The sequence below is a fragment of the Giraffa tippelskirchi genome, chromosome 14 (assembly GCF_054371585.1).
Source record: "Giraffa tippelskirchi isolate mGirTip1 chromosome 14, T2T-mGirTip1v1.2.pri, whole genome shotgun sequence".
Taxonomy (NCBI): Eukaryota; Metazoa; Chordata; class Mammalia; order Artiodactyla; family Giraffidae; genus Giraffa; species Giraffa tippelskirchi.
Window position 1 is genome coordinate 67169238 of NC_137288.1, and position 13623 is coordinate 67182860.

General features: G+C 43.6%; 1 protein-coding gene across 24 annotated transcripts in view; it reads left to right on the forward strand.

Annotated features, from left to right (window-relative positions):
• WDR7 (WD repeat domain 7) overlaps positions 1-13623 on the forward strand; it is a 373254-nt gene that overhangs the window by 19173 nt on the left and 340458 nt on the right. For 16 of the 24 annotated variants that reach the window (XM_081562311.1, XM_081562309.1, XM_081562300.1 and 13 more), the window contains exon 1: positions 4652-4860. The exons of 3 other annotated variants lie outside the window; for them this stretch is intronic. The gene's annotated coding sequence lies outside the window, so the exon portion shown is untranslated. Of the gene's footprint in view, positions 1-4651; positions 4861-5028; positions 5210-13623 lie in introns of those variants that run through there. 5 more of the 24 variants (XM_081562307.1, XM_081562305.1, XM_081562317.1 and 2 more) reach the window with 1 other exon arrangement.

A 13623-nucleotide genomic window follows, 5' to 3' on the forward strand; every position in this document is an offset into this window, starting at 1 on the left:
TTTACTGATTTACTTTTATTTTGGTGCGCTGGGTCTTTGTTGCTTGCGCACGCTTTGTCTGGTTGTGGTGAGTGGGGCTACCCTTTGCTGTGGAGCACGGGCCTCTCATTGCGGAACTGGGCTCTAGGGCATGTGGGCTTCAGAGGCTGCGGCACACAGGCTCAGCAGGGCAGCAGCGTCTGGATGTTCGGACCACCTGTCCTTTGTCGCAAAACCTCTGTGTAACCCGCTCTTCTCCTCACCTCCTCGGAGCAGCTCTCTCAGGGTTACTTGAGATGCTGCCTCCTGGACTTTAGTTCTAAACATTTTCACAGACTAAAACTGAACTCTCAACTTTCAGGTTGCGTGTACTTTCTCAGTCGGCACTCGGGATCTTCAGTTGCAGCACGCAACTCCTAGTTGCAGCGTGTGGATCCAGTTCCCCAACCAGGGATTGAACTCAGGCCCCCAGCCACTGGACCACCAGGGAAGTCCCCTAAGTGACTTTCTTTTGCTCTCTAGCAAACTTTGGGATGCTTCAGAGGGCTTCTGAAACATCTCAAAGAGAGACACTAAACTAATGAGGCTTATGTAGTATGTTAAACTACATGGGAAACATTGTCACTGATGATAAACCTTCTTTGGTTATACCATGTGGGTATATATTACTAACATAAAATTACTAAAATTTGGCTATATCCTATATATATATATATATATACCCTATATATATATTATCAATCATTATTCTAATTCTTATCTTAATATACTGTGTGTCACAGACATCACCAAATGTCTTTGTCAGTTGTAATTAGATCTTTAACCATCCCATTTTCAGTCTTTTGTCATTTATACAGACAGTTACTAGTTTGCTCTGGTGCTTTTACAAAACTGAAGATCTTCAGAAAGATTCATAGAAAGGACTTTTTGACAATATAGGCTTCTGATAACTTTCATTTTTTAAAAATTTTGGCTGTGCTGAGTCTTCATTGCTGCACGGGCTTTTCTTTGGTTGCGGCGAGCGGGGGCTACTCTTCATTGGGGTGCACAGGCTTCGCATTGTGGTGGCTTCTCTTCTTGTGAAGAACAGGCTCCAGGACACGTGGCCTTCAGTAGCTGCAGCTCCCAGGCACCAGAGCACAGGCTCAGTAGTGTGGTGCATGGGCTTAATTGCTCCGCGGCATGGACTGGATCTGGGATGAAACCCACGTCTCCTGCATTGGCAGATGGATTCTTTACCACTGAGCCAGCCACCAGGGAAGCCTGGTTTCTGGTAACTTTGAGATCATACTACTGAACTGAGTAGGAAATACCAAAACTCAAATGGAAAACCTGATGGCTTCGTAAAACTACTGACAAAACAATCTAAATCAACAAGAATTAATTACAAAGCGTTGAATGACCTAATAAATAACATGTATAATTTTATGACTTTTTCTCTTAAATATTAATGGCTTTTACTATTTGTTTTCCAGAGAAGAGTAAACCTTTCCTTTTATGCTAACTACAACAAGCAGCAAGTTTATAAAGCGTACCTTTGGAGATGAAGATAAGACATTTAGTTTTTCCTTTCTACCGAATCTCTCCAGAATTTGCCTTCTACAGCAGGCTCCCCTCTGGACTTGTTGGCTTAACTGCAATCCTGATTACAACTAGTTACACTAATCAGTGATGTAAATTTTCCTCTGTGTTGTTTTCAGACTGTTTATGTTTGATGTCTCTTGCTGCCACACTGTGACTTTATTAATGCTATTAGCTGTATTACTTATGGGCTTCCCAGATGATGCTAGTGGTAAAGAATCTACCCCCTGATGTAAGAGATGCAGGTCTGATCTCTGGGTTGGGAAGATCCCCCGAAGGAAAGCATAGCAACCCACTCCAGTATTATTGCCTGGAGAATCCCATGGACAGAGGAGCCTGGTGAGCTCAGTCCATAGCGTCGCAGAGTTGGACACGAGTGAAATGACTTAGCACAGCATATTAGTGCTAAATATGCCTGTCTTTTATAAGGTTATTGTTCCTTACATTACTTGATGTATAACCAAGTCTCTGACAAAACTAATGATGGATAATCGTCTTGAAGCAATTGATCACATATATACCTCTCTACAAAATTACTTAAAATAGTACAACTCTAGACAGAAGAAAAAGCAACAGGAGACAAACAATTCCTGGATCATAATAGACTAGTAAAACACATAACCCATAGAAGTTGAGGTTATTATTAACAGGACCTAATTCAGATATAGGGCTTCCCAGATGGCTCAGTGGTAAAGAATCCACCTGCAATGCAGGAAACCTGGGTTCAACCCTGGGGTCGGGAAGATCCCTTGGAGAAAGAAATGGAAACCCACTCCCTAATTCCTGCCTGGGAAACCCCATGGACAGAGGGGCTGGCAGACTGCAGTCCATAGGGTCGCTTAGTGACTAAACAACAACAAACCAGATACAGCATTTGAATGGCATTTCAACAAAATCCTTGCCTGACCCAGGAATGAGCATTCCTAGCACTATGGGACAAACTGATCAAAAAATGCCTCCCAAAATGGTCAAATCTATGACCCAAAGGAGGGAAGATGTAAACAGAAAGAAGAGACTTGCTCTTCACCCAGTTATATTAAAGGGTTAAGTTGCAACCCACTGCCCTGAGGGGAACTCAGGGTGGAGAAAAATAGTAGGGAGGATTCTGTGTTTTGGATATACGTGTTTTGGCCCCTAAATAATAAATATGCATAGCCAAGGAAGAATTTCAGTGATCAGTGTGAGATAATTTTTGCATCTTCCCACACAGAGAAAGGGCTTCCCTGGTGGCTCAGATGGTAAAGAATCTGCCTGCAATGCGGGAGACCTGAGTTCAATCCCTGGGTCAGCAAGATCCCCTGGAGGAGAGCATGGCAACCCACTCCAGTATTCTTGCTCGGAGAATCCCATGGACAGAGGAGCCTGGAGGGCCACAGTCCATGTGGACGCAGAGTCAGACACGACTGAGCGATGAAGCCAGCCCGGCACACAGAGAAAAGCACTAATGTCATTAACTTGAGGGTGTGTGTGTGTGTGTGTGTGTGTGTGTGTGTGTGATTAGCAGTAATCTTTAACCAAGATGTATGTTTGGCCTAAGTATTTGCCAGTCAAGTTTCTTTTTCCACAACCCCTCTGCTGCTTCCTGTGCTGCATGGCTTGTGGGATCTTAGACTTGTGGGAACTTAGTTCCCTGACGAAGGGTTGAACCTGGACCCCAACAGTGAAGGTTCTAAGTCCTAATCACTGGACTGCCAGGGAATTCCCCCAAATTTAGTTTTTATATACTAGCCCCTCACCAACCTCTTAGAGGCTCTTTCCTCAGAGCGGCTGAGAGGCTATTTCCTGGGCTCTCATTTCAGTCGGTCCTCAGTAAGCTCTTTGGATGAAACTTCTCTCACAACTTTTACACTGTGCCTCCAGGAATAGAAATTGTTGACAGGAAGCCTTTTGACCAAACCAACAGTTAGCTCTTTGGGGGAGGGGGGGATTCACACAGAAACGATCCAGTCTGAAGTTGTTGTTTCTCCGCTCTGATTCCCTCACTGGACACTTCAGGGTCCATCCAGTAGGGCTCTGCTAATCCAGGTGTGATCCGAAGACCAGCAGGACTGGGCATTACCCGGGAGCGTGTCAGAAGGGAAGAATCTCCAGACCTACTGAATCAGAAACTTCATTTTAACAATCTCCCCAGGTTAGCTTTAGAGGCTGCAACAGAATTCTTCCTTGTCCTTATAAACCCACTAGTGAGATTACAAAGGAAAAACAAAGCTAGGGAATGAATATATTGTGTATCTTTTTAACACAACTGACTGTTGGCCACAAGCAAGGCACCGTTTTTTTTTTCCTTGGCTACCCATTCATTCGTTCAACAAATATTTGGGAGGAAAATAAGGGAGCACGGTAAGTAAGGAACATCTACTGAACTTGTTTAACCTCCTAGACTTCCCTGAGGCCGTTATGCCTACTTTGTATGTGGGGACGTTGAGGAGAAGAAAGAGGAAAAAGCAAGACGCCCCAGGTTGACGCTGACAGTGCGCGGTGGAGGAGCCAGGATCCGAATCCACGGCTTTCCGGAAGCAGCACTTGCGTCCCACACTGTCTGCCGCCCACACGGGTGTCCATGCCGTCCCTCTCCTGCGCAGGAATGTCGTTGCACAAGGTCAGACTTCCCCTAGTCAAGTAGCCTAGTTCCTCCTCTGGCCCTCTGAGTCAAGGGGCCAGCAGCCAAGATAGGGGTCAGAGATAAACAGTAACCAAGTTCCAGAGCGAGCACCTTCCAGGAGTCTGGACCAAGCCTCGGGGGGCGGGGGGGCGGGCAGAAGAGTAAACCTGCAGCATCCCGGTCACAGGGCGCAAACACCTAGACTTGCCATCTCCTCCATCCTTCCGTCTTGGTCCTTCCAGGCCGACGGTGGAGGCGGGGAATCCGAGGCGAGAAGATCGCCTAGAGAGGCTTTCCCGTAGCCAAAATGCCGGCCGCTCACTCCCTGCCCTCAGCCGACATGGCGGCCTCCGGGTGGTCTCCATGGTAACGCAGCCCGCCTCTCCGGTGCCGACTTAGGCCGGGAGTGTATGGAGACGAGCCTTTCCCGCCCCCTCATTTTTTTGCGACAGTTCCAGGGGACGTCACGGCAGTTGGCGGGTGTCAGCTGATTTGCGGCGGCGGCGGCGGCGGCGGCGGCGGCAACGGCAACGGGCGCCTCGCAGCCGCGCTAGCGAGGGGGTGGCTGGGCTGGGGTTTCAGCCCCAAGTTTCCGCGCCCCGGTTTGCCCACCCGGCGTCCCGCCCGGACACGTCCTCGCCTGGTCCTCTTGGCCGGAGGGACGGGAGATAGCCAGGCACACCATGAGGCTGTGACAGGTGAAGAGGCTGTCGGGCTTTCCCGGGGGGGAGGTCCCAGCGCGGCTGCGCCCCCGCCCTGGGGCTCAGGGGCCGGGGCTCGGGGGTCCCCGCCCCGCTCCTTCTGGCGGCGGTGCCCGCCGTCCGATCGCCGCCGCTGGAAGCTCTGATCCGTGCCGGCGCCCGCAGGTTCGGGCCCGCAGCTCGGCGCCGGTGCCTGGAGCGTGAGTCCTGCCCGGGGTCTTCGGGGCCCCCCGGCCTAGTGAGTGACAGCCCTCCTGCCGACGCTGGCTCTCGTCTTGAGATGGGACCACCTTGCCTTGCCCCCCAAGTGGCAATCTAAACGGAGCGAGATTCTTGACGTTGATGGGTGGGTGGTTCTTGACAGTGCTTTTGGGAATGTTGTGCTTGCTTTGGGGGTCCACACAGCCCTTCCCGATGCTCTTTGGTTTGCCCTTGCCCAGGGTGCTGAGACGTCTGTTAGTACACCTGCCCGCTCTCATCTCCCTGCCCTAGGGCTTGATCTAAGAGGATACCTGCCCCCGGCGCCCACTTACTTAGTGGGTCCCAGAGTTCTGAAGCTCTATGCCTGGAGTTAGCCATACCCCCCGCCTTGGATTCAAAAGCTGCCATTTTATGCTTTGATTCACTTGCTATGTCAGCTTCTCAGGTCCTAGAATTTGAAGTTATGGCAGCTGCATCACAGGAAGTGTTGGAGTTGATGCATCTGTTTTTAGGGTTCAGTGAGCTACAGTTTGCTTTCACAGTAGCATTTGACATGAGCCAAAAAAGGCAAGCTGTGACTCTTTGAGATATTTATTATTTAGGGCTTTACAGGCAGAATGTCAAGATCGCCTGTTATATGAGAGAAATTGAATTTTGAAATATACACACTCGTTTCTTTATAAGCAATTTGTGACACTGTGGAGGTGGAGGACAGCTTAAAAGTGAAAATAAAGTGTTGAAATGCCTTTGGTATTACAAAGAATCAAAGGTTACCTTGATTTCATCCAAAATAACATCTTAGTTATTTCAAATTGGGCAAACAGAACAGTATAAACACATATTAAATGCCTGGTTAATTTTCCTTTTTTTTGTTGTTGTTTTGAAAGTATGTTTATTGAAACATAGTTGATTTACAATGTTGTGTTAGTTCCTGGTGTACAGCAAAGTGATTCAGTAATGCAAATATATAATAGTCTGCATTTGCTAATCTCAAACTCCCAGTCCTTGCCTCCTCCACCCACCCTCCCCCTTGGCAATCACAAGCCTGTTCTCTATGTCTGTGAGTCTGTTGCAAAGATAAGTTCATTTGTGTCTGATGGCTGTGGCCAAAACTTCCAAAACTATGTTGAATAGTAGTGGTGAGAGTGGGCACCCTTGCCTTGTTCCTGATATTAGGGGAAATGCTTTCAATTTTTTACCATTGAGGATGATGTTTGCTGTGGGTTTGTCATATATAGCTTTTATTATGTTGAGGTATGTTCCTTCAATTCCTGCTTTCTGGAGGGTTTTTATCATAAATGGATGTTGAATTTTGTTAAAGGCTTTTTCTGCATCTATTGAGATAATCATATGGTTTTTATCTTTCAATTTGTTAATGTGGTGTATTACATTGATTGATTTGCAGATGTTAAAGAATCCTTGCATTCCTGGGATAAAGCCCACTTGGTCATGATGTATGATCTTTTTAATATGTTGTTGGATTCTGCTTGCTAGAATTTTATTAAGGATTTTTGCATTTATGTTCATCAGTGATATTGGCCTGTAGTTTTCTTTTTTTGTGGCATCTTTGTCTGGTTTTGGAATTAGGGTGATGGTGGCCTCATAGAATGAGTTTGGAAGTTTACCTTCTTCTGCAGTTTTCTGGAAGAGTTTGAGTAAGATAGGTGTTAGCTCTTCTCTAAATTTTTGGTAGAATTCAGCTGTGAAGCCATCTGGTCCTGGGCTTTTGTTTGCTGGAAGATTTCTGATTACAGTTTCGATTTCTGTGCTTGTGATGAGTCTGTTAAGATCTTCTATTTCTTCCTGGTTCAGTTTTGGAAAGTTATACTTTTCTAAGAATTTGTCCATTTCTTTCAAGTTGTCCATTTTATTGGCATATAGCGTTGGTAGTAGTCTCTTATGATCCTTTGTATTTCTGTGTAGTCTGTTGTGATCTCTCCCTCATTTTCATTTCTAATTTTGTTGATTTGATTCTTCTCCCTTTGTTTCTTGATGTAACACCATACACAAAAATAAACTCAAAATGGATTAAAGATCTAAACATAAGACCAGAAACTATTAAACTCCTAGAGGAAAACACAGGCAAAACACTCTCTGACATAAATCACAGCAGGATCCTCTATGACCCACCTCCCAGAATATTGGAAATAAAAGCAAAAATAAACAAATGGGACCTAATTAAACTTAAAAGCTTTTGCACAACAAAGGAAACTATAAGCAAGGTGAAAAGACAGTCTTCAGAATGGGAGAAAATAATAGCAAACGAAGCAATGGACAAAGAATTAATCTCAAAAATATACAAGCAACTCCTGCAGCTCAATTCCAGAAAAATAAACGACCCAATCAAAAAATGGGCCAAAGAACTAAACAGACATTTCTCCAAAGAAGACATACAGATGGCTAACAAACACAACACTCATTATTAAAGAAATGCAAATCAGAACCACAGTGAGGTTCCATTTCACGCCAGTCAGAATGGCTACTATCCAAAAGTCTACAAGCAATAAATGCTGGAGAAGGTGTGGAGAAAAGAGAACCCTCTTACACTGTTGGTGGGAATGCAAACTAATACAGCCACTATGGAGAACAGTGTGGAGATTCCTTAAAATACTGGGAATAGAACTGCCATATGATGCAGCAATCCCACTGCTGGGCATACACACTGAGGAAACCAGACTTGAAAGAGACGTGTGTACCCCAATGTTCATCACAGCACTGTTTATAATAGCCAGGACATGGAAGCAATCTAGATGCCCATCGTCAGACAAATGGATAAGGAAGCTGTGGTACATATACACAATGGAATATTACTCAGCCATTAAAAAGAATACATTTGAATCAGTTCTGTTGAGATGGATGAAACTGGAGCAGAGGGTTGAGTTAATCCTTTTCAATTCAGTGATCATCACTGGGATGTTTTAAATATCTCCTTCTATTAAAAAGGAAAAGAAAAGGTGAGGTAGGAGGGCTTTCATAGTAGTGCAGTGGTTAAGAATCCGCTTTGCAATGCAGAGAACACAGGTTCCATCCCTGGTTCGGGAAGATTCCACATGCATCTGTGCAACTAGGCCCGTGTACCACAGTTACTGATCCCGCAAGCGGCAGCTTCTGAAGCCCTCGTGCCCTAAAGCCTGTGCTCCGTAGCAAGAGAAGCTACTGCAGTGAGAAGCCCATGCGCTGCAACTAGAGAAAGCTTGCACCGTAATGAAGACCCAGCACAACCAAAAATAAGTTAAATAAATAAAGAAAAAATGCATGTGTGGAATATAAAATATGACACAAATGAACTTTTTAAAAAAATTAATTTATTTATTTTAGTTGGGGGCTAATTACTTTACAATATTGTAGTGGTTTTTGCCATACATTGACATGAATCAGCCATGGATTTACATGTGTTCCCCATCCTGAACCCCCCTCCCACCTCCCTCCCCATCCCATCCCTCTGGGTCATCCCATTGCCCCAGCCCTGAGCATTTGTCTCATGCACCGAACCTGGAATGGTGTTCTGTTTCACATATGATAATATACGTGTTTCAATGCTATTCTCTCAGATAGTCCCACCCTCACCTTTTCCCACAGAGTCCATAAGATTGTTCTATGCATCTGTGTCTCTTTTTCTGTCTTGCATATAGGGTTATCGTTACCATCTTTCAAATTCCATATATATGCATTAGTATACTGTATTGGTGTTTTTCTTTCTGGCTTACTTCACTCTGTATAATGGGCTTTTGAGCACCCACATTTTAAATGTATAGAGATGATATTGTGTATGATCTCATTATAATTTTTTCTCTACCTGCTCTCTACTATTTTTAATATTATGTGTTCATTTATTTTTGGCTGTGCTAGGTCTTGGTTTCTGCGTGTGGGCTTTTCTTTCTTTAAAAAATATTTATTTATTTGGCTGTGCTGGAGTCTTAGTTGCGGCTCGTGGGATCTTCTTTGCCGGGACTGAGGTCTTTTAGTTTTAGTATGTGGGATCTAGTTCCCTGACCAGGAATGGAACCCAGGCCCCCTGCATTGGAAACACTGAGTCTTAATTGCTGGACCACCAGGGAAGTCCCTGCTTTTTTTTGTTTGTGGGGAGCTGGGGGGGGGGCTACTCTAGTTTCAGTGCTCGGGCTTCTCAGGGCTTCTCACTTGCGGTGGCTTCTGTGGTTGCAGAACATGGGGTCCGGGGCTCGCGGGTTTCAGTAGTTGCAGCGTGTGGAATCTAGAGCCCAAGCTCAATAGTTGTGTTGCAGGAATTTAGTTGCTCCGCAGCATATGGGATCTTCCTGAATCAGGGATGGAACTGGTGTCTCCTGCATTGGCAGGTGGATTCTTTCACCATTGAGCCACCAGGAAGCCCCACTATCTACTATTTAAGGATCTATTTGTGTTGCCATCTATTGCTTCTAGTCGCTGCACAGTATTTCAGAATTTGCATCTCCTACAGTTAATACGTGGACTGTCCTATTTGTGGATGCCCATCTAACCTTCATTTTCCTGCCACTTCAGGCAATACTGTAATAAACGTACCTTTTAGACCTCTGTGATGCTTTCTTTGGAATATCCATCTAGCAACACGATTTCTGGATCATAGGGTGTTTGTGTATTTTATTGAAGGTTTGCTAGATTGTGTTCCCGGAAGGAGCTGTAGTGGTCTGTCTTCCTGCAGGCAGTTCAGGAGAGTTTTATGTATCCTTGTATCCCCACTGATGCTCAGGGTTATCTAGCCCCCTGCTTTCCTCCAGACCTCTGGGTACAAAGTGAATCTCATTTTGAATTACTTTTCACTATTACTCATGAGTTTGAGTCTCTCTTTTCACTATTACTCATAAGTTTGAGTCTCTCTTTATGGGCTTTTTATCTTTTGGGGTTTTACCTTTTGTAAAGTTGTTCATTCCTTTACCCATTTTTTTTTCTTTTTTGAAAAATTTATTTATTTTTAATTGAAGAATTGCTTTACGGAATTTTTTTGGTTTCTGCCAAACATCAGCATGATTCAGCCACAGGTACACCTATGTCCCCTCCCTCTTGAACCTCCCTCCCATCTCCCTCCCCATCCTAGGTTGTTTCAGAGTCCCTGTTTGAGTTCCCTGAGTCATACAGCAAATTCCCATTGGCTATCTATTTTGCATATGCTTTACCCATTTTTATTCTGAGGTTTCACATTTTCCCTTGTTGATCTTCAGAAGCTCCTTGTATTTCCTTAATTGTTGTTTGTTGTTTTAGTAGCTAAATTGTGTCCTACTCTTTTGTGACCTGCCCGGCAAACTACTCTGTCCATGGGATTTCCCAGACAAGAATACTGGAGTGGGTTGCCATTTCCTTCTCCAGGGGATCTTCGCGGACCAGGGATCAAACCTATGTCTCCCTACATTGGCAGGTGGATTCTTGACCACTGAGCTGCCTGGGGAGCCCATTTCCTTGATACTAGTCCTTTAAATATTATATCTGTTCCTAGTCTGTCATTTGTCTCCAACTTTATTTTATGATGTCCTTCATTGAACAGAAATTTTCGATTTGATATAATAAAATTAAAATTTTTTTGCCTATTCTTTGTGTTTTTTATTAAAGAAATCTTTCTGCAACTCTGTGTCACAAAGTTATTCTCCTGTTTTATGTACCACTAACTTTATAGTTTTCCTTTAAATTTATAGGTCTCGAATTAATCCAGAGTGTTTTTTTACATGTCACAAGGTAGAGGTCCAGTTTATTTTCCTATAGTGTGTCGGATTTCCTAGTGTCAGTCTCTGCTTTCCCCACAGATAAGCAGTGCTACACTCGCTGTGTATTAACCTCGCATATAAGCTCTGAGTGCTGTATTCTGTTCCTTTGGCTCATTTCTTTGCTTTATGTTCTAATATCACGCTGTTTTAGTACTATGGCTTTGTATGATTATTTTTTTCCTACGTAAGTAAGTCTTTCCATTTATTTTGTTTTAGCTTTATGTTGAAATAATTATAGATTAAGGAAGTTGCAGAAGTGCTACAGAGAGGTCTGATATCCCCCACTGGTTACATTTCATGTAAGTTCACCCAGTCTCCTTCCATGGTTATATTTTAAACAACTATAGTAAAATAGTAAAATCAAGAAATTGACATTGGTACAATGGCTTATATGGTTCTTTGCCATTTTATCACCTGTGTAGAGAGATACCTGTAACCACCACTGCAGTCAAGATACAGAACTGGGGACTTCCCTGGTGGACCAGTGGCTAAGACTCCAACTCTGATCAGGGAACTGGATCCCACATGCTGCAACTAAGACCTGGCACCGGCAAATAAATAGATTAATAATAAATAAATAAAAAAAGATACAGAGCTATTCTGTCACCACCAAGACCTCTTTCAACCTGCTTCCATATGTTCCCACCAGCAATGTATGAGAGACTGAGTTTCTTTGCGTCCTAGCCAGCATTTGGTATTATCACTATAGTTCACTGTGGTCTTAATTTATGTTTCCCAAATGGCTAGTGATGTTAAATTTCTGATAAGGAAAATTTTCCATTCTTTTTTGATTTTCACAGTTGGCTTGACTATTTGTGGATTTTTATTCTTTTCAATGTATTTTGAAGCTAGAGTTTCTAAAAAAACAATACACCTAGAATTTTGATTTGCTGTGCATTGAATATATGTTTATTATGGGAAAATTGATGTCTTTGTAACATTAGATCACCTTATTCAAGACATGGCATAGTCTTCCAATTATGACCGAGCAGAAAGAAAAGTTTTGTAGTTTAAAAAAATATTGTGAACATATACTAATTTAAAGTAGATTATTGCTGATAGAGGAAAGTGCTACTGATTTTCATATATTTTATTTTACCTTTCTGTGTGTGTTCTACTAGACAGAGATCAAAATTCGTAGTACAAATCTTGAATTAATTTTGGTACTTGTAGAGTTAGGCCTGGAACTAGGTAGCACTTTTTTTTTTTTTTTTTTTTAATTTTTGACTGTGCTCGGTCTTCCTTGCTTTGCGTGGGCTTTTCTGTAGTTTTGGCGGGGAGGGGGGTACTCTCTAGTTGCAGTGAGCAGGCCTCGCATTGTGGTGGCTTTCATGTTGCGGAGCATGGGCTCTGGGGCCTGAGGGCTTCCCTAGTTGCGGCTCCCAGGCCCTGGAGCACAGGCTCAGGAGTTGCAGTGAACGGGCTTAGATGCTCCACGGTATGTGGAATCTTCCCAGACCAGTGATCAAACCTGTTACCCTGTGCATTGGCAGGCGGATTCTCATCCCCTGTACCACCAGGGAAGTCCTCGATAGCATTTTTATTATTGGTTTATCTGTTACATTTTTCTGTGACACTATTTTGTTTGTTGGAACAGATAAGCTCAATGATTAGAGTATGGGGTCAGTGAGGTTTATAGATTCTCATCCCACTTTGTCCATTTCATTGCTGCACTTTGCAAAGTATCCTCAGTCTTGCATATATGGATGCCAGTGACCACGGGCAGAGCCCTCAGAGAGCTTTTGTATGGATCTGTGTGTGCTCAGTCGTGTCTGATTCTTTTGTGTGGGTCTGTGCTGTGCTCAGTTGTGTCCAACTCTTTGCGACCCCATGGACTGCAGCCCACCAGGCTCCTCTGTCACTGGAATTTTCCAGGCATGAATACCGGAGTGGTTTGCCATGTCCTACTCCAGGGGATCTTCCCGACGCAGGGATCGAACCTGAATCTCTCTCGTCTCTTGCATTGGCAGGCAGATTCTTTACCACTGTGCCACCTGGGAAACCTGGATCTGTATCTGATACTTAAAACCGCTTTGCTGATAAGAGCACAAAAGATAATGTTGGAAGAAGCCTTACACTGTGACTGTATTCAGCAAGTTCTGTCCAAGTGAAATTTTTATTTCTTTTGTATTAAGTAACATAGACACTAAATTCATAAAATAGAAATTAATTTAAGTAAAATTAGGCATCTTTTCCAAAATGTGTTGGTGATGTTTAGTGAAACTGTTGGTTCTTTGGACTGATAGTTGCTTGCATTAGTAGTCATCAAAAAATGTTGGAGCAGTGAAACGTTAGGGCACTGGTCAGTTCAGGATGGAAAAACTTTCTGAAGTGTTGCGAGTTATTCTGTAGGCTCCTGTAGGATGGAAAACTGCTGGAAAGATGTGGTTGTTTAACCACTGTCTTCCATTCAGTTAGCAATTGTAACTTATGACCCTTCGAGCTCCCTGAAGACATTTTACTAGTGTTTTGCACATACATATTTCTTTATAAATGTTGATAGTTAGTATATGTCAATGATAACAGATTGATAGAATGTTCCAGTTACCTTCTGTTCTCACATTCAAGTTTTTTATTTGGCTGTCTTCCTTAAGGGCTCTTCTTTTTTCTAAACATTTCAAATATGAACAAACAATGAACATCACCATTAATGAGGAAAACCTTACACTAATAAAGCACCAGTTTACTAAGTTTAAGAAGCTTTACTTAAAGTTACTAAGTTTAATAGACCTTAGTGAGTGTGGCAGAGGAGGCAATGGCACCCCACTCCAGTCCTCTTGCCTGGAAAATCCCATGGACGGAGGAGCCTGGTGGGCTGCAGTCCATGGGGTCGCTAAGAGTCGGA